This window comes from Aotus nancymaae, unplaced genomic scaffold (assembly GCF_030222135.1).
Source record: "Aotus nancymaae isolate 86718 unplaced genomic scaffold, 86718_ANA_hifiasm-v0.15.2.pri h1tg000021l, whole genome shotgun sequence".
NCBI classification, from domain to species: Eukaryota; Metazoa; Chordata; class Mammalia; order Primates; family Aotidae; genus Aotus; species Aotus nancymaae.
In genome coordinates this window covers 2518095-2540883 of record NW_026988433.1, presented here as the reverse complement: position 1 = coordinate 2540883, position 22789 = coordinate 2518095, and the positions used below count along the sequence as shown (strand labels likewise).

The 22789-nt window shown below is 51.3% G+C and overlaps 1 protein-coding gene across 10 annotated transcripts in view; it reads right to left on the bottom strand.

Annotated features, from left to right (window-relative positions):
• The window catches only part of RIMBP2 (RIMS binding protein 2), a 340749-nt gene that overhangs the window by 186951 nt on the left and 131009 nt on the right, over window positions 1-22789 (bottom strand). Inside the window, exon 3 of one of the 10 annotated variants that reach the window (XM_064379555.1) lies at window positions 9723-9861. The exons of the other annotated variants lie outside the window; for them this stretch is intronic. The gene's annotated coding sequence lies outside the window, so the exon portion shown is untranslated. The remainder of the gene's footprint in view (window positions 1-9722; window positions 9862-22789) is intronic. 10 annotated transcript variants of the gene reach the window in all.

Genomic DNA, 22789 nt, shown 5'->3' with positions numbered 1-22789 from the left:
AATACAGCCAGGGAAAATTAAAATTCTTCATAAGCAAGGGGAGCTTTTGAGATATCCAGGCAGGTGAAATTTTTATAAGTATTCACGTAATCATTATTTGTGGATTCAGAAGAAACAACAGTGGATTAAAGACAGAATATTTTTGCAGACCCCAGCTTTTCACGTCGTCTGCTACCTGGCGTATGCATCACGGGAAGGCAGCGTCACCTGTCCCACCACAAACTGACTCATAGAAAGGCTGATGCTTATTAGTTTGCATACGCTCTGATAAATGCGAGTTTGTGACATCAGCATATTAGGATTGAGCTCATGTGTGCTCTGAAGTACTTTCCAGGCTGGGGGATGCCTTGTCTCCTTTGGAACCCACCTTCCTATCCTCCACTCTGACTGAGGGGACACTAGAGGGAGACAGAAGCAGGGAGAGAGAGGAGGGAGGTTCTCTGAGGGTCTTTGTCCCTTGTCCCCACATCACTGGGCACCGGCACGTCCCTGGGAAGGAGCGGCAGGTTCCTACTTGCCATTTCCCCACATTTGCAGGCTCAGCATTACACACCCCCATGGACACAGCAGCCGCAGTGGCCGGCGCCCCTCTCAGGGGTCTGGATCCCCTTCACCCTGCCTCTAAGTCATAATCATCCCACCCCTTCCCCCCATCCTCCAGCCTCACGCAGGAAGCCACTCAGCATCGCCTTTTTGCTTTTTCAGGTCTCTAATACCCAACCTGAAGTTCTTTGTAGGGAATTCTCTCCGTGGGAATAATTAGCGTGGGCTCTGCCTCCCAACGCTGCCCCGCCTGGCACACCCGTGCCTCTCGGCGCACCCTGGCCCGTCTGACCTATGGCTCGGAGCCATCCCACAAACATCACCTGCCATGCACTGAGGGAAAAAAGGGCTGTGGACCCAGGACCATTATATATCATCTCTCCTCCAAAAGATGTCCTGCTGACTGGAAATGTGTCATCAGGGTGTCCCTCCATTCCAGATGAGTTAAGGTTCGCTCCATTGTCAGCAACAAAAACTGCCTTTGGCCGTCTTAAGATAAATGTAAATTTACAGGAAGGAGGCAGGGTTTCTTATAACTTCTAAAGCAAAGCTCAACCAACCAACCTTGCAAGAGGGGAGACCCAGGACATCTCAGGGGACTCGGCACAGCAGGGGCAGGGCGGGGCGGGGTGGGGCGGGGCAGGGCGGGGTGGGGGGGTTGAGAACTTCCTCTCCTGCGGCTGCTTCTCAGGTGCTTCAGCTCCCTGAACACCTAGCTTCTCTGCCTCCTGTTCTAAACAGTAGGTTCCCAGGAACCCAGATCGAACATTCTGATTGGATCAGTGGTAACCCTGCCTAAGTCAGCTCCTGTATACGGACAGAGTTCCCTGGTGTCCACACAGACCCCAGGGCCAGTCCCAGTAAACTGTGAGCAGACGTTCAGCCCTTGATCCTAGCTTCTAATTCCAGGTTGACAATGACGTGCTCCCCTCTGGGAAATCCAGAAGCAATGAGAAGACATGCTCTGCCACTCCGGAGACTCCAGTGGCAAGGACAGTCTCTGCCAGAAGAACAGCCCCTTTGCCAACTTGATCTGTGCGCTTCCTCCCAAGTGCTCAGAGTGAAACGCTTTGCTTTGAGACATCTGTTGAAAACACTTCCAGTTCCCCAATCCCACAGTCATGTCTCTTATGTAAATGATTTGATACACGCTATTTTGCAAACTCTTTTTTCCAGCCAGCTCCTGTGAGGTGGGCAGAATTATTTGAGTGCCAAGAGGGCATCTGCTGAGTAGGAAAGCTCTATCTGGATCCCAGGGCATCGTCCAATGGAAAAAACCCAAATTTTTAGAGTGGATTGCTGAAATGTCACGTGCCTTCCTCACACAGCCGTTGCAACTCTCAGAGCTGTGTGTTAGTGATGGGACACCCATCTGACATCTACTGCCTTGGAGATCCGCCCCATCCCCAAGAAGCTGGGGCAGACAGGACAGCCCCATGGACTGTATGATTCTCTTCCGTGTACAAAACCTTATTCACGCAGGATCACGTGAAGCAGACGGGGAGTATCTACTTCACAGTCTACACGCTGCTAGTCCAGGACGCTCCAGCTCCCTGGGCCCTGGGACAGCCTCATCTGGCTCTAAGTGAACCACCTGTAATCCCACCACTTTAGGAGATCGAGGCAGGCAGATCACAAGGTCAGGAGTTCAAGACCAGCCTGGCCAACATGGTCAAACCCAGTCTCTACTAAAAATATAAAAATTAGCCAGGTGTGGTGGCACACGCCTGTAATCCCAGCTACTCAGGAGGCTGGGACACGAGAATCACTTGAAACAGGGAGGCAGAAGCTGCAGAGAGCTGAGATTGCACTACTGCACTCCAGCCTGGGTGACAGAGAGAGACTCCATCTCAAAAAAAAAAAAGTGTACAGCGCCTCCCTCTTCTCTCTTGCTCCCGCGCTCACCATGCAAGACGCATGTTCCCTCTTCACTTTCCGCCACGACTAAACGTTTCCTGAGGCCTCCCCAGCCATGCTTCCTCCACAGCCTGCAGAACCTTGAGCCCATTAAACCCGTTTTCTTTATAAACTACCCAGTCTCAGGAATTTCTTTATAGCAATAAGAGTACGGGCCAATACAACGTGACACAGTCAATTCTTTGCATTTAAAAGGCATCTACTAAATGGTTTATATAAATAATGAACTCACTGGAGTGAGTTTGCTCAGAACTACTCTGCTCTGCACAAACTCATTTCACAGCCGCCTTTTTGAGGAAAGAATGCCATGTGTGTATGAAACTCACACACCTCCATCACTTCCAAAATACCAAAGGACAGCCCGGGTCTGCTCGACAGAAAGATGAGAAAGAGCCACTCTCTTTTCTCTGTGATTTATTAAAACCTGGAATTTTAGGCCAGGTATGGTGACCCATGCCTGTAATCTCAGCACTTTAGGAGGCCGAGGCAGGAGGATCACTTGAGCCCAGGAGTTTGAGACCAGCCTGGGCAACATAGTAAAGGCCCATCTCTACAATATTACAAAAAAACTAGGCAGGTGTGGTGGCTTGTACCCATGGGCCCAGCTACTTGGGAGGCTGAGGTGGGAGGATTGATTGAGCCTGGGAGGCAGAGGTTGCAGCGAGCTGAGATCACGCCACTGCACTCCAGCCTGGGCAACAGAGTGAGACTGTCTCAAAAACAAAGACAAAACAATATAAAATCCTGAAACGTTAAGCTCTTTATGGGAATAAACTTCAGACAGGAAGAAAACATTGATATGTCAGCACCTGAAGAACAGCGTAAAACAAGCAGCGACAGAAGGTGACAGGAAGAGGCAAAGCCCTGGAATTAGACAGACCTGGACGAGACCACCTGCTCGACACTTGCTCTGTGCAGCTGTGGAGGCGCCGTCCAGACCGCCCGCTCCCCGCACCGCCCTCTGTGGAGCAGTGACTCCAGCAGTCCCCACCACACAGAGTCATAACAGGACTCTAACCCAATGAGAACAGTGTTTATCATAACATCAGGTCCCTTCTTACGCACTGTCACCAGCGTGATGATTACCGGGAATAATCGACAAAGGTCACAGAATAAAAATAACCGCAGCAATTGAAGCAGTAGAGTGGCCAGGTGCTTTTCCTTACGCAGACGGAAAAAGGAGAAATTCATTGAGCAAGTGTTTGTGGAAGGCCTGCTATGTGCTGGGGGATGTGGCTGGTGCTGGGAACGCAAAGAGGGGAAGAGACAGGCCAAGGCCCTGCCCTCGCAGAGCTTGGGACCGAAGTGATGGCGGGAACTGAGAAGAAACGCCACACGAAAGGAAACGTGCTGCAGTCGTTTTTGTGGCACTTGAGGGAAGGGGCAGGATAAAAGGCTGAGTTCCGGAAGGAGGAGAGAGGGGGAGTTTTAAGGGCTCTGCATCATGAAGGGAGGAGGACTGGGGGGTTAGAGATGGGGGAGAAAAGTAGCTCAGCCAGAGGAGGGGAAGCGGGCGGCCACTGAGGGGAACAGCCACGCAGATGTCCCCGCACGGGAACGACCCTGCCGATTCTAGGAACTGCAACGTCCGACGCTAGAGACACTAGATGATGAGTGGTTTTTGACCGCGTGTTCACTGCCACACACAGGCCTCAGCTACAGTGTCTGCTACTGCCACCCACAGTGACCTTTTCTGGGGAGGGTTGGGGTGATGGCGGCAGAGTCTTGCTCTGTCACCCAGGCTGGAGTGCAGTGGCGCAGTCTCGGCTCACTGCAACCTCGGCCTCCTGGGTTTAAGCCATTCTCCTGCCTCGGCCTCCAGAGCAGCTGGAATCACAGGCACATGCCACCATGCCCGGCTAATTTTTATATTTTTGATAGAGATGGGGTTTCACCCTGTGGGCAGGCTGGTCTCGAACACCACAGTCACCTTTTAATGCTCAGTTGGCACCACCTGCATACTCTAGGCCCTGCTGTGCTGTCCCGCCCACCTGGGACAAAACAGGAGCCTCACGGTGGCCTCCACGGCCATTTGTAACTGGTCCCCATGGCCTCTCAGACCCACCATCTGCTGTGTCCCCTTCGCTCACTCTGCCGCCCCACACTGGCCTCTCTGTGGACCCTCAGAAACCCAGGGAGCCCATCTAGGGGCCGCACACGCTGCCCCTTCCCACCTGGGCACCCCCAGAGCAGCGTCTGCCCTGAGCACCATCCGCCCTGAGCAGCGTCCGCAGCTGCACTCAGATGGTCAGCCTGTCCTGGCGCCCTCGGTCACCTCCAGCCCTTCGCTGCTCCTGCACAGCTGTACCTGTGCCAGCCCTGGGCATCGGTGTATCTAAAGTTTGTCTCACAGCTGGCATGTGCTCCTGAGAGCGTACACTTCAGTTCCACACTCTGCCCCAGTGCATGAAACAGTATAGCCGGGAGTCATGAGAGGCCGAGGGATGAAGGAAACTTAGCACCAGTGACAGGGACAAAGCAGCTGCAGTGTGGACTGGCCAGGGAGACAAAGTCCCCCAGCCCCTGGAGAACCCACAGAAGTTTTAGGAGGAGGGGCTGCCCACTGCACACACCACTGAGGTCCCAGCTACTTGGACATGTCAGCAGAGAAGGCCTTTGAAGACCTGGGTGCTCCTGAGTCACAAATGCACTCGCAGTAACTCCAAACATGGAGTCACCCCCCTACCAACATTCACAAGAAACACATCGATTTTCCTTCTTCCCAGCTCGCATTAGCGTCGGGCATAGAAGGGTCCTTGCTGTGGACACTCGGCTCCCTGGGCCTGACGGCGGACTCATCCTTTACGAGGCGGCTTGAGCCAACCAGGGTTTTCCACCCCTTTCCCCCGTGTGCAGCTTTCATTCATCTGTGTGTACTTGCCGGATTCTAGAAAGCTGACAGGGGCAGGGATGTGACAGCGATTTCCACAGCATGACGTGTGGTTATAAAAAGCACGGCGACAAAACAGATATAGAGATGCAAACAGAAGAGGGCAGCTTACGCTCATTGGGGTTAGTGAATCCAGAGGCTGAACGGGGCCCCGCATGGCTTCTCAGTGAAGGGACAGAGCTCTGGGGAACGCTGGCGTGCAGCCGCCACGTGTGCAGCAGGATGGCCCGTGTATGCTGTCACCACAGGCCGGGGCCAGAGGGACGCACCAACCAACTCAGGGGACAGGCAGAGCCAGGCGGGAGCTGGGGTAGGAGCGGGGTCAGCAGGGCTGTGGGAGCTGTGAGGAGGACCCAGAATTCACCACAGGGCGTCCGTCTCCCAGGGGACAGAGCTGCCACGGCAGCTGCGAGTGGATGAAGCCTTCTTCCCACAGCCACGCTGGCTGCAGCCAAGCAGATCCAATTCAAATGCCCAGAGCCTGCCCCAAAACGTGGTCAGGCCACAAAGCAGACATGGCAGCCTCTGAGAAGAGTGAGGCCACACTGCAGGCGCCCTAAAGCAATGGCCTCGGCAGAAAGAGGTATGGAGGTATTTACTCTATATATGCGTATGCTGTATGTATGTGTTCATTACACACTTCATATATATATATTTTATATATTGTAAATAATATAAGGTAAAAGACTTGCAGCATAGAGAAGATGATTGCCAAAATAACTGTTGGATTGCAGTAGGATCAGAGGCAAATATTTAATGTTCTTGATTGTTGGTATGATACTTTTAAAGACAGATAAGTGTTTGCACATGTGCACGTGTGTGTGCGTGAGTGCGTGTGCATGTGTGGGTGCATTGCACGTGGGTGTGTGTGCGAGTGTGTGTGCGTGTGGGTGCATGAGTGCGTGTGGGTGCGTGAGTGCATTTGTGCGTGTGGGTGCACACGTGCTTCCTGAAGACCTAGATGTGCTGAGAAAATTAGCTGCATAAATGTGTCAGCCATTCTCTGATCTGGGTCTGATTAGACATGGGCGATGGGTCTGAACAGAGGCTTTGAAGTCTGGAGAGGTGAGCCTGGGAGAGGGCAGGGTGGGCCGGCCCCCACCTGGGGGGCTGATGGCTGGGTCTGCTCCCCAAGGATGTGGGCTGCAGGGATGGGGCAGGAGGGTACAAGTAGAGAAACGCAGGAAGCCAGGTCAGCATGGCACAGCCAGGCCGCCACACTTTGGGATGTGTGTCATTTTCACAGCTCTCCGGGCTGATCTGGGCTACAGCATGGTTGTCCATGCAGAAATCCCCTCCCCTGCACGTCCCCTGCCATGCTCCCTCCAGCTCACTTCCCAGCCTCCACCCACATCTCTGCGGGCACGCGTGGAATTCAGAAGTGAAGAAGGGAAGGAACTGCCAATTCTGACAAGCAGAGAACCAAGCAGCCGGGTCTGTCTCCCTGAGTGGGTTTCCACGTGGAGGGATCATCACCGTGCTAAGGGATGACACGCGGCGAGGTCAAGCTTAATTTCCCTCCTTCAGAGAGATTTACAGTGAAACATAACTAGCAAACAAGGAAATCTAAATGAGAAATTATCAAACAGACCCTAATAAGACCTTGTCATAAACACAACTTTGTTTCTAGCTGGAGACAGATAAATGCAAGAGGCAGCATTCTGAAAAACAGCCGCAGGTGTCCTGTGTGTGGAGGAGGCAGTGACATTCATAGCCCACATGTTCATCACGGAGGGGACACCCCACATGGTGAGACACCTCCTTCCCTAGGAACTCAGACACAAGGGAAAAAGCTCCTCTTCCCCAGTCAGCCTAAGAAAATCCCCACCACAGAGTCCAATTCTCAACTCATTCTATTGCCAACAACATAAGAGAATTCTGGGGCAAGTTATTTCCTTTTAAAGAAGTCTGTGATTGCCATCATTTTATTTTTTTATATAAAGTTTCCAGCGTGTTCGAGAGACAGAGACGCACTCTGAACCCAGGGGGCCCCAGGCAGGTCAGCAGCTTCCCCTTTCTGGTCTGAGGTCTCACAAGCCACAGCATCTGTAGCACATCAAATTCAGACTGCTGGGAGCACAGGAAGACTGAATCCTGGCCCCCAGCTTTTCTCCAGGACGCCAGAGAGGGCATTGGAAGCTCTGAGCAGCCCACTGCCCACCCTGGGGCTTACACTCCCTCTGCCACCACCTCCCTGTGCACAAGCTCCTTGGGCACTGTGGCCATCACCCACTGCTTGCCAAGCCTGGTTCACTCCATCCACTTATAGGGAAGACAACTTCCTGGACCCTTTCATTAGCTGGGCCCATGCGGCCAGTTCTCACCCATGAGCTATGAGCAGAAGGCCTGAGTGCTGACGCCCTGTGCCAAGTCCTCCAGAATCACACCCCACCCCCGCCCCCAGCAGTGGCCGGCAATGCTCATAGTACCAGAGCTGCTGGGGTCCCTGAGGGACAACAACGAGCAGAAGTCCCCAGCAACCCAGACAGACATGCTGCTGAAGCAAGAAACATACTTCAGAGGTTGGGGGCTGTTTGCTGCTATGGCGTGAGCTAAGCTCTCCAGGCAGACATGGGAACAGAATTCCTCCCCTCCAACCCTTTCAAGCAATACTCATGTGACATGTCCACCAAAGTAAAGCCAAGTCCCCGTCAGTGAATACGTATTTTTCTACCGTCACCAACAACGCTACAGTGTATGTACTGACGCATAATAACTATGTGACCTGTTCCTCAGTGCCTGCATCTGTGCGGCCCTGTTCTAGGCACTAGGGATCCAGAAATGCGGGAAACATACAAAGCTTTGTCCTCCTTGTGAAGGGAGAGATCACAGATGGATACAGCGTGCTGAGCAGTGATAAGCACTGTAAAAACAAAGCACTGTGAGGGGGACGGAGGATGACGGAGAAAGGCAGTCAGCAGAGGGAGGTCAGCCAAGGGAGGTCAGCAGAGGGCGGTCAGCAGAGGGAGGTCAGCAGAGGGCGGTCAGCAGAGGGCAGTCAGCAGAGGGAGGTCAGCCAAGGGAGGTCAGCAGAGGGCGGTCAGCAGAGGGCGGTCAGCAGAGGTTGCCTGCAGGTGGCTGCACTGGAGCCGCTCACATGGGCTCACAGGAAAGTCTCCCGAGTCGTGTTTGCTGAAGCCATCTGGTAACTTGAAAATAATCATGGTGGAAATATTTACACTGTGGGAACGGGCAAACCACGAACCAAAGGGTTCTGGGCTTTTTCTTGACTCCCTCAGAAAGCTGGTTAACAGCGCACCCCCGGATATTTGAATTGAGAGCAGATAAGAATGAGGCGCAAGCCCAGTGGCTCTTGGCAGTGAAGAGGAGCACTGCAGACAGAAGAAACTGCCTGTGTGGAGACACTGCAGTGGGGATCGTGTGATATGCAGGGAGGCTGGTGTGGGGACTGACAGGCAAAGGGGCTGTGGACGGGTGAAGGGAAGAGGGGGCTGCAGATTGGACCTTGTAGACCATGGTAGGAACATTGCTTTGGATCCTGAGCAGAAGACATCTTTTTTACCTTTCTGTATCTTTTAATTATATGCCGAAACCACAGACCCAAAAACTAAAAACAGGGACAGAAGGAAGGTAGAGCTTCATGACCAGAGACATGAGCATTTCCTTACAAGAGCAAGGGTCCCATGTGCTTTGAGAGCCACTGTGAGCTGTGCTTCTAGACCCTGTGCACAGCGGCCTCAGCAGGTTGGCCCACAACCCTCAGAGCCCTAAACACCCTACCTATGGGCAGCCGGCAGGTGTCCAGTGGCATGCCGGCATGTGAGCTGCACGGGCTGAGGATCTCCTCCCACGGGAAGCAGACGGCCCCTGCGTGTGTACTTGCTCACACCCAGGACCAAAGTAATCACCCAGAAAAGAGAATCAAGCCAAACTGTTCAGTCCTCCCAGCCAAGTCGCTGGTAAACCCGTGCCTCCCTGGGTCTGGAAAACGGAGGGATGGGGATGAAGCATGAGCTGGCAGGGCAAGGAGGACGGCAGGGAGTCCTTAGCACAAGCTGCTGGCAGCAGCGAGGAGGAGCCCCGCCGAGAGCCGAGAGGCATATGTGCGCACCACATGCCACAAACACAAGACTCAAGCCCTAAACGAATCACACCAGGATAGAGATTGCAAGATGGCGTGTTTCCATTGCGTCTCCAGGCACAGTGCCTGGTAGCAAAGATCTTCATGTAGAAAGAGACTGACAGTGTGGAAGGAGTCGGGCGGTAGAACGGGAACCTTTGGACAGAGATGGGAACAAAGAGAAGTGAAGAGGATGGCCAAGACCTTTATGGAGGAGACAAAATGTCCCAACTCCAGCCTGAGTTTTGCAAGGTCGGGATGGGTTGCATTGCAGGATTTCTCCTTTCTCACCTGGTAGGATGACTCGCCCCTTTCTCCACTGGCGCTGTGGCTCCGAGTGTAGGCCAGAGGCTCCGGTTCAAATCCAGTTCCCTCTAATCACCGTGTGACCTTGGACAATTCCTCGAGCTCTCTGCACCTGTCTTCTCAGCTGTAAAACAGGGGTGGTGACGGTGCCTGACTTACAGGACAGCTATGGTGACAGATTTGATTAAAACCATACATGGCTCACTGGGTGGAAAGTGATGCCTAATAAATGCTAGCTATAGTTTTAAGTGCCACTGTATTCATCCCTTCTCACACTGCTTTAAAGATACCACCTGAGTCTGGGTAATTTTTAAAGAAAGGAGGTTTAATGGACCCTGTGAGAAACAGAAAAGTTCCTCTTCAAAGTTTCCTTTCTTCTTAAAGAATAATAATAATAGCTCTTAGGAATAACAGTCTCTTTTAAAGACTAACTTTCTTCAAAGCCTTCTTGCTAGTAGCTCTTTGTTAAGCCCTATCCTGTGTAGCTGTTAGACATGCTCACAGGCACGTAGTACATTCTATGTCCTTGTACTTTAACCAAGGTATCTGTGCTGGACGTGCTCACAGGCGTGTCCCAGCTCGCAGCCTATGCCCCTTCCTTATTTGGACTTCCTGTTTGCTCTCCATTGCTTTTACCTGTTTAGAAAAGTTTTAAGTTGTTAGGCAATCGAGTTTTAGTTTAGATTGTGAGATCTGGCTCCAACCAACAGAGATCTGACACAGCAGTAAAGACAAGCCCAAATGCATAAAAGACAAATACGTCTGCTTTTCCTTCGTTCATTGTATTCTCATAGCAAGATGGCTAACGGGAGCAGCCTTTCTGCAGAAAGTAAAATTGCCTTGCTGAGAGATCCTTTGTCTCAGTGCTGATTTTTCTTTGCAGCACAGAGCATCTGTTTCCAACAGACTCACAGTTCTGCAAGGCTAGGGAGGCCTCAGAAAACTTACAATCACAGCAGAAGGTCAAGAGGAAGCAAGGCACATCTTCCAAGGCGGCAGGAGAGAGCACGAGCACACAGGGAAAACCGCCGTGTTTAAAACCATCAGATCTTGTGAGAACTCCCTCACCATCATGAGAACAGCATGGGGGAAACTGCCCCATAATCCAATCACCCCCACCTGGTCCCTCTCGCCACACATGGGGATCACAATTCAAGATGAGATTTGGGTGGGGACATGCAGCCGAACGCTATCAGCCACTTTCCTGCTATTATGATCATTACATTGTTATTGTCGATGTTATCATCACAATCAAAAATGCCTTTATGGTGCAATAAACAGGAAGCCGACACCCCTCCATCTCATTTGAAATTCAATCCCACCCCACCCACCAACCCTCAGAACCAACGTTGAACATCTCTTTAAAAAATGATGATCACGTGAAACAGTAATTATATAGGTAGCGTAACCTATGTGGTATATCGGTAACTATATGCCGACTAGCTTGATAGCGGTGATCATTTCACAGCGTATACGTGCATCAAACATCCTGCCCTACATCTTATACAGCTGTGGTTTTTACTTGTCAATTATACTTCAACAAAGCTGGGGGGGAAAATATCTTCTCTGAAAGGCAAATGTCAGCTGGATACTTTCGCATTAAGCCATTATCACTCGGCAGCACACTGTGGCAAGTTATTTGCAAGATTCAGAGATTCCAGGAAAATAAAGGCAGTACAGGCTTGGGAGCTGATGAGCAGGCCTGGGTTAGGGCCGGAGCTGGGGCAGAAGCTCAGAGGATTCCAACCATTTGCTTCTGAGCCTTCCTGTTCTCTGCCTTCACTGGCCTGGGGTCCACCCACTGCCTCTTGCCCCCCGTCTCCAAAACCATCTCTCTCAAGCATCACTCTGGATGGTTGCTGCTCTGCACAAGAATTCAGGATGGCTCCCGGCTGCCAGCAGTACAAAGTACAGACCTGCCTGACATCCAAGACCTCCCGCAGCTGTGCCCTGCCTCGCCTGTCCAACCTCACCTTGACCTGCCTCTCCAGCTGCGTCTCCAGCCATGCACAGCCTGTTCTCAGGCCCCAGCTGTACATGCCTGTGTTCTGTTTCTTGATCACTGGAAACTCACTCCAGCCTTGGGACCTTTGCACTGCGGGCCCCTCTGCCCAAACACGCTTCCTTTGGATCTTCATGGTGGCTCATGCCTTGGCATTCTGCTCACAAATGCCCCCTTCTCAGAGAGACACCTCACTACCCAGCGACCAATTCCCTTGCCCCGCTCCCTCTCCACCCTTAGCTGTGCCTTCCAATGCACGCCTCATTCTGAAGTCACAGGCCCACGAGTCCTTGCCTGGGGCCCTAGGGTGGAACATATGCAGAAATTCAGAATGGCTCAGATTTATAAGATTTGCACCAAACATATCTCATGCTCCCAGCAGTGTCTGACACCATCTTTCATTATTAAATATATTCATAGTTCTGCTGTGAAATATGTAAATACGAATCAAGTGGGATTTAAAAAGATGAGAAGTTGTCTCACATCACGGGTTAAGATTTCGATGCCAAGTCAGTTATTTTTCAGCATCTCTTGGTTTTCAGGGCCGTCTGGAGAGCGGAGTTGTGGAGAAGGGGTGGGGCAGTGGAGCCCACTGCTTCACCTGTCTGTTCTCAGTCTCCTGCTGCAGAAAAGAGCTCACACAGCAGGTCTGAGCCCTTCTTCTGGGAAGGGCTGATTACAAGCCCGGCTGGTTGTGCGATCTTGAATCAGGAGGACTTACCCCATTCCCTGGCTAATAAGAGGTTCCCAGTGCCCAGCCTGTTTCTAGAAACAATGTGGGTTGGACTAGATGCCTGCTTTCCTTATGAGAGCCTGGGCAGGGGGTGCCCATGTGACCAGCCCGCAGCAAGAACCCTGGGCCCTGACTCTAATGAGCTTCCCCAGTAGATGACGTCTCACACCTATCGTCACAACTCATTGCTGGCAGAATTAGGCACGTCCCCTGCGGCCCCACTGGGAGCGGCTCTGGGGAGCTTGTGCCTGGTCTCCTCTGGACCTGGCCCCATGCACTTCTTCCCTTTGCCGGTTTGCTTGTAAACTTTTGCCAGAGTAAAACCCTCATAGCTGTGAGTACTACTGTGTGCTGAGTCCTGTGAGACCTGAGAGCATCAGCAAACCTGGAGGTGGTCTCGGGGACCCCAGCACACCTCCCCTTTGATCACAAGCTCATTGAGTCAAAGCGCCTTGTCTGTCCTGGGTACTAAGAACTCACACTAGTGCCCAGTCAATAAACACTAGATGAATGGACCCAGCGATGGGTACGTTCACCACCAGACCAGAAGCAATGGTGAAGGGTCCAACAGTTCCCCAACCACAAACCAGGAACCAGAACTGGAGGCAGGCAAAATCAACACTTAATAAAGAGCAGATCAGTATGGCTCACAGCCTGGGGCCAAATTCAAAATTAGTAATATTCACTCTGGGAAGCCAAGGCAGGTGGATCACCTGAGGTCAGGAGTTTGAGACCAGCCTGGAAAACATGGTGAAACGCTGTCTCTACCAAAAAGCAAAAAAAAAAATTAAAAATAGCCGGGCTAATAGTGATGGGCGCCTGTGATCCCAGCTACTCAAGAGGCTGAGGCAGGAGAATCGCTTGAACTCAGGAGGCGGAGGCTGCAGTGAGCCAAGATTGCACCACTGCACTCCAGCCTGGGCCACAGAGCCAGACTCCGTTTAAAAAAAAAAAAGTAGTATTGACTCTGCCTTATATGGTGTGGCTCTTGTGTCCCCACCCAAACCTTACCTTGAACTGTAATCATCCCCATGTGTCAAGGGCCGGGGAGTGGAGAGAAGGGAACCATGGGGCGGTTTCCCTCACACTGTTCTCACGGTAGTGAGTCAGTCTCACGGGGTCTGATGGTTTTGTAAAAGTGCTCTTGCCTGCTGCCAGGCAAGACACGTCTTGTGCCCACTTCACTTTCCACCATGATTGTGAGGCCCCTGCAGCCATGTGGAACTGTGAATTCATTAAACCTCTTTCCAAGTTACCCAGTCCCGGGTATGTCTTTATTAGCAGTGTGAGAACAGACTAATATCCCACCTTCATTTAAAAGTTTGATATTTTCTTCATCAGGGACTGCTTGCATTAATTGTGGTATTTTAAATATTGCATTAAGGCTGGGTGCAGTGGCTCATGCTTGTGATCCTAGCACTTTGCAGGGCTGGGGCAGGCAGATCACTTGAGGTCAGTAGTTCAAGACCAGCCTGGCCAACGTAGAAAGGAGAATCGTTTGAGACCTGGGGCGCAGGGTGGAGGTTGCAATGAGCCAAGATCACACCACTACACTCCAGCCTGGGTGACAGAGGGAGACTACGTCTCGAAACATATATATCGCATTAAAATATCTCCTGTCTTGGCTCTAGACTTTTTCAGTGCCACCCACGTACTGTGCACTGAGGCAGGGGCCTCGTAGCCACACCCTCATCCTGCCCTTTACCTGCTCATAGTCACAGGCCAGGCACTAGAGGTGATGGTTTCCAACACAGGCAGGTATTGGACAGGGCAGTGTGTGTGTTTGTCACATACAAAAGAGATTAGCTCAAGGGTGGCAGCCTCTGGGTCATAAACTGGAATGCGCTGTGGTTCCAGGTCATGCAGGGGTGTGCCAGGAGTCAGGTGGAAACACAACAGGGTGGGAGGTGTGAGCTGAAGACCACCCAGGGGTCCCACCCCTTCAGTGATGGTTTCCAAGCTCACACTCAGATCACTTCTGACTTAAGAGCTGATTTTATATAACTCCAAAAATTCCATCTCCACCCCAGATCCCTCCTCCAAGGCCCACACTCACCCCCACCGCCCACCCAGCCTGTCCTGGTGGAGGTCTCAGAGGCACCACAAGCATAGACAGAATGAAACTGGGCTCCCAGCCTTCCTATCAGCCCTCCCACATCAGCAGATGGCAATTCCAGCCTCCCGCTGCTCAGGCCACACACCTGTCGCCCTCCTTGCTCTGTTCTCTTTGTCCTGTGGACTCTGAGTTCGGGACATATACAGAGCCTAAGTCCCTCCTCCATAGCTACTGCTGCAACCCTGGCCTGACTCATCACCATCCCTCGCTGGGCTCTAAGAACAGCCTCTCAGTGGGTTTTTCCTAGTCTGTTCTTACTCCCCATTAGTAAGCTCTCAACACAGTGGCTAGAAATCACAACACCAAAAAATAGGTCATGCACTATCATTTTGTGTAACACCTTTTAATGACTTCCCGTCTCAGAGTTAGACCAGAGGCCATAAAGGCTCTGCATGGGTACATAGCGGACCCTCAATAAACTAGTATTGCATAAATGAGTGAATGAATCTTGTTTCCTTCATTTCAAAGGTGAAGAAGTGGGAGCTCAGAGAAGTCAGGCCGCTTGCCTGAGGACACACAGCCCAGAGGAGGCAGAGGCAGATTGTGTGTGATTCCAGCCCATGCTCTTCCTGCCACGCCCCGCCGGCAGTTAGGAAGTAGGCATCCCGCTCGAAGAGGATGCATGGCGCCGTGCGTGGCTCTGGCAAGCACAGCGCTTGCCGGCTGCTGGCCAGCCTAGAGATGGCAGTGGGTTTCTGAAGACATAAAGTCTCGTTTGTTATCGCACTGCCATTGCTTTATCTAGACCAGTGGTTCTCAAAGCACCATCCACATCACCTGGGGCCCCGAAAGAAATGCACATTCTCTGCGCAAACCCCAGACCTGCTGAATCAGAAACTGGAGGAGAGGCCCAGGGATCTGTCTTCCAAGCCTTCCATGTGGTTCAGGTCTAATCCGGGCTCTGACCCAGACTCCGAGTCTCCGGAGAGCAGGGCATGTGTCTGGTTCGTTCATTCCAAAGCCCTTAACACTGTCATGTTCACAAAGTTGCTGTGGAGAATGTGTCTGATGAATGAATAACTGAAAGCCACCTCCACTGTGACTGACGGCACAAGGGTGATGTCAACAGGTATTTATTAACGTCCTCTTCTATACTCAAGAGTGTTCAAGGGGCAGCTATAAAAGTCGTTAGGAGTGACTCCCTTTTGTTCAAGAAGTTACAGTCCAGCTGGAGGATTAAATCACCAACATGTTAAATACCAAATGCCACCATCAATGAGAGGTGCACAGTCCTGCAGTGATTCAGTGCCAGAGTCAGTGCCCACGCTAGCTGGGCAAGCGAAGGCAAGCCCCAACGCTGTGCTGTGTGGCCTTTGGCAAGTGGCATGATGCCTCTGTACCTCTGGCGGCTTCTGTGAAGTGGGGACTTGAGCACCTTCCTTGTGGGATTGTCAGGAAGATTAAATAAGCTAATGAAGGAAAACTGCTTGAAAAGGCCCCTGGCACCTAATGAACACTTTGTAGGTGTTGGTCGTCATCATCACCATGACTATCACCCCTATCACCTCATCACCATCATCACCATTACATCATCATCGCCTTCATCACCACCATCACCATCACCACCATCACCATCACCCCCATCACCTCATCACCATTACATCATCATCACCTCATCACCATCACCACCATCACCTCATCACCATCACCACCATCACCTCATCACCATCACCATTACATCATCACCTTCATCACCACCATCACCATCACCTCATCACCATCACCATCATCACCTTCATCACCATCACCACCATCATCTCATCACTATCACCATCATCACCTCATCACCATTACATCATCATCATTGCCTTCATCAGCACCATTACCATCACCACCATCATCTTTTACTCTTTTCTAATTTTTATTTTGTATTAAAATTTCACTTTTTGTAACTATATTTTATTTATTAAAGCTGTTCTATTTATTTTTTGAGACAGTCTTGCAATGTCAACCAGGCTGGAATGCAATGTCGTGATCACAGCTCACTGCAGCCTCAATCTTTTGGGCTCAAGCGATGCTCCTGCCTCCTGAATAGCTGGGATGAACAGATGTGCACCACCATACCCAGCTATTTTGTTTTTTATTGTTTTTGTAGAGATGAGGTCTCACTCTGTTGCCCAGGCTGATCTCGAACTCCTGGGCTCAAGGGATCCTCTTGCCTTGGCCTTTCAAAATGTGAGGATAACAGGCAGGAGCCACCGAATCCAATGACCACCCCCCCCCCATCACCACTACTGTTATAGCCCCTGGGTGCAACAATATCCCCCCTGGAGTGAGGAGGGAGGGCCCTCTGGTTTGGTCCTTTCTGCTCATGAGGCTAGGCGAGGGAAATGTCTGTTCTCCTTTTTCAGCAGCTGGACCCTTGGTGAGGAAAAAGGGTGTTCAAAGACATTCATCGAAAACTTGGTGGGAAATTCACCGCCCAGACACATGCTGCTTGGTCTGCTCAGTATCAGCATGCATGAACATGGAAAATTCATGGCCACTCTTAGGGCTGGTTGTGGTCGTATGCGCCTATAGACCCAGCTACTCGGAGGCTGAGGTGGGAGAACTGCTTGAGCCCAGCCGGGGAGGTCCCGGCTGCAGTGAGACGTGTTTGTGCCACTGCATTCCAGCCTGGGTGACAGTGAGACCCTGTCTCAAAAAAAAAAGAAAAAAGAAGCCATTTTTTTAAAACCAGAAGAGTCTACATGAGAATCTTGTTTTCTAGCATATTTTTTAAAGTCCAAATATCTAGCAGCACTGAGCTCAGGAAACTCAGCGGGTGCCAAGTCACGGCTGCCCTGCAGGGAAGTCAGGCGATGCGGCCGCCGTCCCCACCTCCCCCTGCTGCCCTGGACTTTGCAGAGTTCTCCCACCTCTTGCCTGATTCCCACATTTCACTTCTTGGCCTGGCCCCCACAGGCCTTTTGAGTTTGCCAGCCCTGAGGCCACTGAAAACAAAGCATCCGTGAGAAGGGCAGAGGAAGTGGGCCAGAGCACCAACATGGGAGCGGCTGACTGTTTTCCCAGGACTGATTTCTCTAATGTTGCCAACGTGTGTTTTAGTTGCTTAAAAGTATTTCAAGTCATTATGAAAGTGAACACAGGCACTTCCTGTGATTAACCAGGAAATAGTCAGTGACCTGTCTCTGACAAGATAAATGTACTTCATAGCTTTGTCTTCCCTCAGGAGAATTTATAAATTCAGATGAAGAGATGGGGGAGCGACGTCCTCCACGCTCGGCCTCACGCCTGGATGCTGGTCCTGCCCAATGCACACCGTTCCGCACCTGCCAGCACATATAATGCCCCTGTCCTCCCTCTGTCCCTCCACACCGTCCTGCTGGCTCCCCGCATCCAACAAGGCAGGGTCCTCCCCGCCCACGGCATCGCAGTCCCGTTCCTGTCCATTCTGACTCTGAGCCTCGGCACCTGTTATTCCTCCATCCCATCCGAGTCGTCTCCTTTCCTTTCTGGCCCAACAGTCCAACTCCTCTCCAAGCTTCAAAACCCAACCCAAGTCCTGCCTCCTCCAGGAAGCCTCCAGCCCCTTCTCATGCTCCGAGTTTCATTTACGAGTATTTCCCAACCCACAAACAAGCGGATTCCAGCCACACTTTGTGCCTTTCCACATCTTGTCTGTTTAGTTCATTTTGTAATATTTTTATTTAAATCAACTCACTTTAACATTTTCTCAAGGAGACTCACCTTCAAGGAGGCTCGAGTTCAGTACACTGAAACAGAGAACCAGCATCATTCACTATAATTAGTGGCCATGAAAACAAACACAAGAGAAGCCAACCGCAATCAGATCTTGTCTAAATGCTCCACCTTGCCCTGGTCACTGCACGTCAGCCAAGACCTGTTCTTTCTGCACAGCCGAAGGGAGACTGGCTGTTGGAGGGGCACTGGAGGCACATCGCATCGCACCCACCGGAGACATCCTCATTCTCAGAACCAGAAAGATTTCAGGAGATGAGAGAGTCCTACGCCACATGGCTCAATGATACGGAAAGCGTTTGGGGACATCTCTGCAGAGCATATTCACTTTGTCACCTAGGGTATGTTGTATTATTCTGCCACCTGTTGACCACGTGAGTCTCTTGTTTCATTCCCAGATGAGACAGGAAGCTCACTGTCTTCCCCAAGTGTCTGGCAAAGTGACTGACCACACAGTGGAGCTCAAGGGAGATATCTGATGTAGACTGTGTTTAAACGGGTGTCCGAAACATGAGCGAAAGTCTTCTTTGGTAGCTGCAAGCCCGACAGGGGATTTGCAATGATGGAATCCGGAACTCCTTGTGAAGTTAATCTCCAGACTTTTGTGCAGAACGTCATATATTAAACACTTGGGACATCAGCCTCTGTCCTAAGAGAAGTGGGTGACTGTATGTGTCGATCAGACTTGTTAACCAGCAACTGAAAAATCAATATTCGGATCTCCAATGACTATATCCTCCTATTCCAGCTACAGTCAGTCAGTAACAACAGTGAAATGTAATCATCCTTCTCAGGAAGACCCTGGCAGGGCTGTCCACCCAATTAATTCCAGCACAGTAACATGGCCTCTTTCATCAACCAAGATTCGTACACACAAACACACCTTCACAAGTGCACATGTGTGCACACACACAACACACTTTCATCTGTTTGGTTTTGCTTTCTGCTAAAATAGAAAGATTTCAAAAAAAAAAAAGAAATAGCTCTTGCTGAAAAGCACTCATTTATGTACTCAATGAATCATTTTCTGCAAACAAAGCTCCTCATTTCTCCCAGGAGGCTGCTTTGAAATCTTTGCTGGAAGACAGGGTCAGCCGCAGGGTGAGATGAAGGCTGTGCCCTGGGCTCCTGCCATGCAGGCAGCTAACTCCTGACACTCCACACCATGCCTGACGGACTGACGGAGTGCCAGCCACGCCCAGTGTGTTCTCACCACAGAAAATACTGCATAGGTAAGGTGATGGATGTGTCAGCTTCATTTAATCCTTCCGCGATGTATAAATAGATCGAAACATCACAGCGCACCCTTAAATATACGTTATTTTTTAATAAAAAGTACGTATTTTTAAATTTTTAAAAATTGACCCAGTTTGAATAGCTCTTCCTGAACCCACCCTGATTCCCAGTGAAAACTGGAGCCTACCTTCAAGCCAGGCTTTCCAAACTTATCTTCACACGGAAATTACCAGGGGATTTTTTTAAACTCCCAAAGCCCTGGCCTCGTCGCAGAGCCGATAAGCCACAGTCCTCAGGGTGAGGAGCCGGCACCACCCCCTCGGGCTCCACAGGTGTGGATGTGGTTAGAAACCGCTGTTGAGTGAGTTTCTGGGAAGGATTGGAGTCTTGGACTCTGGGATACAAATCTACTAAGAATTCATTACATCTGTATAGGAAACACATGAGAGCATTCTTCCTGGAGAAGCTTCTATAGCAGGAAGGCAATCCCCACACCAACGGGGAAAGGCAAGTTTAGAGTCAAATAGCACAATGACAAGCGGCCTCCCCAGTGAGGGCTCTCAGCACAGCCCTGAACGTGAAGGAAGCAGAGACCCACCTTGAGGAACGTCACCCCCACGCCCAAGGCTGAAACTCCAGGCCGCCTGCCAACCGACAACACACATAATTGCTCCTAATCAATCTCACCTCCCCCGAGACCAGATGATAGACTCCCCCGGGCCACAGCACAAAGAGGCCAGCGGTCCCCAAACAACAAGCTCAACTTGTATCCCACTGTCCCTCAGCCCCACCCATCGAAGCCCCTGCCAGAAAAATCAGTTCCAGCAACGTGCCAGGAGGTCTTCCACTCCACCCTAGGGCGCCCGCAGCCCTCTCTCATCAGTGGACAGCACGCACTTTTTGGCTGGTGAAAAAGCTGAGAACCTTGCACTAAGAAAGGATTCCAATGAGGTTAGAAAAGTAAGAGGCTTTACGTCTGCACAAGGTGGCAGGTGGAGCTCCCTGCATTTCTCCTGAACACAAAACCTGTTTCTTTTGGAGCCTTCCTCTCGCCAGGAGCAGCCGGAGCCCTCCCACTGTGTAAACCACCCCTCATTTGCTGATACTTTTGAAAGAACCCAGTTTTTTTAAACCGCCCAGAAAAGCCTAGGATGGCAAGGACTCCACCTTCCCTTTCACTCGTGAAACAATCCTCACCCCCGAGGTGTCACCTGGACAGCTGGCTGGGTCAGGGGCAAGTTGCACAATAACTTCCGTGGGGAAGCGGATGGTCGCCCCAGAGCCGGTGCAGCTGGGGAAAGCAGGTGCAGACTCGAGTGTTCAGTATTTCCCAGCGATGAGAGCCACACAGCTGGACTTCAGGCAAGAGGGGGATGAGATCTTCTCAGGGTGCTTACTTCAGGTCGTATCCATTGGGCTAAGCTTGCTGTTACCCAAAAAAATGGATTAACTATCATGTTCCTAGATCCTGGGTACGGGCCCGGAAACTGACTTTAAAAATGAGGAGGTGACTAGGAAGGGAGGACACCGCAATCAGCAATGGACTCATTGGTTCTGACTCGAACCCAGCACGTGGCTGGAACCTCCTCTCCCCACACAGAGCCGGAAACGCTTTCTGTACAGAGTCAGATAACACTGATGTGTTTAGACCTTGCAGGTGAGACTGTTCCTGTTGAAACCACTTTGCCATCGTGGGCAAACACGGCAATGGAAGATTCACAAATGGGCAGTGAGCACTGCTCGTAGATATGGAAGGTTGCCGGGGGCCGCGTGCCCTGTTCCATCGAGGATCATGCTGTGTCCTAGGGCTGCCTTGACACATTCTCACTAACGGGTGGCTTAGAACAGTGGAAATTTGGCTGGGCACGGTGGCTCATGTCTGTAATCCCAGCACTTTGGGAGGCCGAGGCGGGAGGATCACAAGGTCAAGAGATTGAGGCCATCCTGGCCAACAGGGTGAAACCCCATCTCTACTAAAAATACAAAAATTAGCTGGGCATGGTGGCACCTGCCTGTAGTCCCAGCTATTCGGGAGACTGAGGCAGGAGAATCTCTTGAACCCAAGAGGTGGAGGTTGCAGTGAGCTGAGATCGCACCACTGCACTCCAGCCTGGTGACAGAGAGAGACTCTGTCTCAAAAAAAGAACAGTAGAAATTGATCCTCTCACAGTGCTGGAGGCCAGAAGTCTGGAATCAAGGTGCCAGCACGGCTGTGCTCCTCCAGACGCACTAGGGGAGGCCCCCTCCAGCCCCTTCCAGCTTCGGGGGCTGCGGGCAATCCAGCCTCTCCCGGCATCACGTGGCCTTCCCCTTTGTCTCTTGGAAGGGCCGTTTTTTTGGGTTTACCACCCACTCAGGTGCTCCAGGACGGCCTCACCCAGAGATCAGTAACTGAATTACAATTGCAAAGACAAAAATAAGGGCATATTCCTAGGTCCTAGTGATTGGGACACAGACATATTTAGGAAGCCACCAACCAACCCAATAGAGACACTAAAAATCACTTGTTCCGAAACTCAACGTTAACTGTGCATTCACATGGTATCTACAGCCCTGACGGCAGCAGGATGTCCACCCCATCTCCTGGCTGTCCTGTCCTGCCCCGCTGCCCTAGCTGAGCCATTTCCTGGGCCTGGAGGCAGAGATGGTGGAGGAGGCCTGTTGGGCAGAATCTCTCAGCATCTGCAGGGGAGCTCGGAGCTGGGCCAAGGGGCTGTGGGGCTGGGTGTCCCCAGCCTCTCCTCCTCCCAAGAGGCAAGAACGGAGAGCTGTTTCATGACAGCCTCACAACTGATTACCAGTACATGCCATAAGCTGGTTATGCTAGTTACAGGTTAACTACGTCCTCTTCTGCCTGTGTAACCGAGTCGAGCAAGCTTCCTCACCACAACCAGTTACCAGGCTACCAGGCGACGTGAGATAGGCAGCTCCGTCCTGGCACGAGCTGTTCCACGTCATGCACGCCCAGCCTGGTTTTCAAGAAGAATGGGAAATCCTGACTTGATGTGCATTCTCTCCATTTTTAAATGTTAGCAGTTATTTTTTTTCTAAACACTGCAAGGCGAGCACAGTATCTCTTCTGAAGGCAACATTCGCTGATCGACCTCTCACTGAAAATCCCGGCTTTCGTGGGTAGTTGACTGTCAAGAATTGCTCCCACATCTCCGGAGCACTTTCCATCTGCTCTCCCAATCGCTACATCTTAGGTTCCTATTTAAATAACGCTTAATGCTATGAAGTTCTCTTGTGGTGGTTATGGGGCT